This window comes from Hyperoodon ampullatus (genome assembly GCF_949752795.1).
Source record: "Hyperoodon ampullatus genome assembly, chromosome: 4".
Lineage (NCBI taxonomy): Eukaryota > Metazoa > Chordata > Mammalia > Artiodactyla > Ziphiidae > Hyperoodon > Hyperoodon ampullatus.
The window spans coordinates 50,315,454-50,318,519 of NC_136917.1; the positions used below are offsets into that span (position 1 = coordinate 50,315,454).

The window sequence follows — 3,066 nt, forward strand, 5'->3', positions numbered from 1 at the left end:
CCTATAAAATAAGTCTTTTATATGCCTCTTTCCTAATTTCCATTCTTTTTTTTTTACTTGCTTTGAAATTTAGAAACAAAGTTTATTTAAGATCTGAAATACAATTCCTAAAATATCAACTTCTCAGGAAAACCGTGGCTATACAGTAATGCATTGCCTCTATCATGTGCATTAGACTCAAATACAAAAACCATGAAAAAAACCCACCATCCTTCAACAATTTGAGCAGAGATAGAATGCCTAAGAAACAACAAAGACTTACAGAGGATGGGCTGTTTTACTTCAAGCACCATGAAAAAAGAGCACAGATGCATGGGTTTTCAGGTATATACATTAAGTTGAACCTTTGGTACTAAGAATCAGGGCATCTTTTCATGTAGCATTAACACATATTAGAAAATTGTGTAGTGTCAAAGGGATAGAACCACCAGCATTCAAGCAGTGTTGTCAACTAGGCAATAAAATGTTCTAGTGAATGTTTCTTCTTTGTCGTAATTACTGCATACACTAGTAGCAACTTTGAAATGAGAACAGGAGCTTTCACTCCTTTTATTTTCTGTTTAGAACAAAACAGAAAACAAACTGAAACATAAACCCTGTTATACAGGAACAGTCTTAAAGGGCACCAATTACATAAGAAAAAGACTAAGAACAAAAAGAGTGTTTACAGATACCAGACTTAACAGTGAGTGGACAGTAGACACTCAGAGGGCTTTGCGGTGGTACTCAGCAGAAGCCACTTTATAATCACTGGCAGTAAACAGAGACGCAGCATTCTTTGCCACCAGATATTTTAGGAAATCATGAAGATAGCCCAACAATAATGCAAGGCTCTTCTCATCAAGGGGTGGGTATGCCAACACTGCTCCAGTTCTTACAAATAATCTCAATAGCTGTGGTGCCCCATAAACCTGGGACATCGGCACAACAGGGTGAGCCAAGAGGATTTCAACATCCTGGGGCCTCTCAAATCTGTGGAGTAGCTGAGTGCCCAGCATCACATTGAAATACTCTTTTGTTCCTGCCACAACTTCATTAACTGCATACTCCTTATTATCAACATTTCCCTGTGATTTCTTACAATTTGCGTACTCTTCCAGAATGGCATCTACATTTTTATCAGCAGGGAGTTGAAACAGCTGCTTCTGCCTGGTAACTAAGTCCCAGTCCTCAACAAGCCATGGTTTTAATTCTTCTGGAATCCTCGCTTTAACTTCCGTTCTATTCTTAAATGGCTCCTTACTTTGAACAGTGGGGTCTGCCCGGGCCATTTTCTTCTGAGGTGGCTGAGGTGCTTCACTGATGCTGCCACCACCTCTGTCCCCAGGGGTCCTCTGTCCTTTCTTGTCTTCCTCACGGACCCTGAAGGGGGTTCTCTGCAGAGCGCTCCCCGCCATCTACCTGGGAGTGCTGATTCCAGATTTCTGCTGGGGACCAGCTGTCTTTTTTTCTTGAGGAGGCCCCCTTCATCTTACTTCTCTGCATGTTGCTTCTAGTTGGTTTTTTGAAGTTGTCTTCTTCTGCAGTTTGTTGTCCACGAGTTTGAGAACCCTGCTTTCTGGAACTCACTCAACACTGTGTTTATTCCAACCAGTAATCCTCTTCCTTCTTTCCCTTCCAAGAACTCCTAACGTTTTCCCAGATGGAAACTTACAGATCTTCTGGGACGGTCTGGAGAGATGAGGTGAGAAACACAGCCCAAGACTCTGTAGTAATCAGGGATGTGATGCAATCAGGATCAGATCTTCTGATCCCCACTATACAGCTTACTTAGCTTTTCTGATGGTAGCCATTTTGTCCTGATCTCCAAGCAGAGTGCTCTTCAGGCAAGTACACACTCAGTTAATTTTCCAGAAAGTTCTCTGGGTGAGGATTATACCTTTTGAGGTTGCCACGAGATGCCCCTAATTCCCATTCTTTACTGCTACTCCTGCTGCCAGCTCCCACCTAATTCAACCAGCCTTCCCCTCCTCCAGCAAAGACAGTTATGCAGCCACAGACTCTAGAAACGTTTCTCTGTCTGTGGAGGAATTTAGTTCTCCTGTTCTCTGCCCTTTACTAATATTGGTTTCTTTTGTTATTTTCCGGCAGAGTTTAGTGTGGGACCCCTAACGCCATTAGGATGTTGAGTATGTGGCCTTGATTATATTCACCCGAAGTTTGTTCTAACATTTTCTTTCATGACAGGTTAAAAATGACATATATGATGTTTGTCAGGCACTGCGTACTATTTTTCAGGTAGTGGAGAAACAAATAGACAAATATCCATTTTAGACACAAGGATGAACAGGACCCAAACCCCTGCTCTTGGGGCTCAAAACCAAAAGATGTGGTTTTCTTTTTTTTCTTTTTTTTTTTTAAACCAAATATGAGGACCAGTTTTAAAAAGGTTTTTTTAAAGTCCCTGATGGAAGACTGTGTGTTTTTATTTCACTGCAATCAGAGCTACTTGGCTGACTTCTGTGGCTGTAACAGTGACGCTCTGCTCTAACAGGAGGTTCGTAATGCTGACTCTTAGGATGTGGTCAGGCAGGGGTGATACGGTGGGGCTGGGGAGAAGACAGTGAGGGGCCAGAACCTGAAATAGAACCACCCATTGTGCTTAGGGGACAAATTTAGGACAACCACATGTTTCTGTTGTTATTATTTTTTAACTCATTCATTTATTTATTTATGCTAATCATGTCCCAGGCACAATATTATGTACTGTATGTACATTGGTTTATACCAGTCTGTAAGGAACTGCTGTTGCCCCCATTTTGAAATGCAAGAACTGAAACTCAGAGGTTAAATCACTAACTCAAGGTTACTCAGAAGTAGCAAATCTAGATTTGACTCCAAAGTTCTCTATCTCCAATGCCCTGCATCTTTTTCTTTTGTTTCCTTAGGTTTTTTTTTTTTTCATTTATCTGTATTTTCTTAAAAACTGAGATATAATGGGCATATAATATTAGCTTCATATGTACAACATAATGATTTGATATTTGTATATGCGATTTTGCAAAATGATCACCATCTTAACCATTGTATCAAATAATTTCAGTCTGACAGGGAGGACATGTTCAT

At 40.6% G+C, this 3,066-nt stretch overlaps 1 pseudogene across 1 annotated transcript; it reads right to left on the reverse strand.

The window, feature by feature from the left end:
- Nucleotides 1-704: 704 nt before the first annotated feature.
- LOC307051206 (mortality factor 4-like protein 2) lies at nt 705-2,118 on the reverse strand (annotated as a pseudogene). The gene is made up of 2 exons: nt 2,114-2,118; nt 705-1,564 (listed from the first exon to the last, which is right to left on the reverse strand). The product of its transcript is annotated as a mortality factor 4-like protein 2 (transcript).
- Nucleotides 2,119-3,066: the final 948 nt, after the last annotated feature.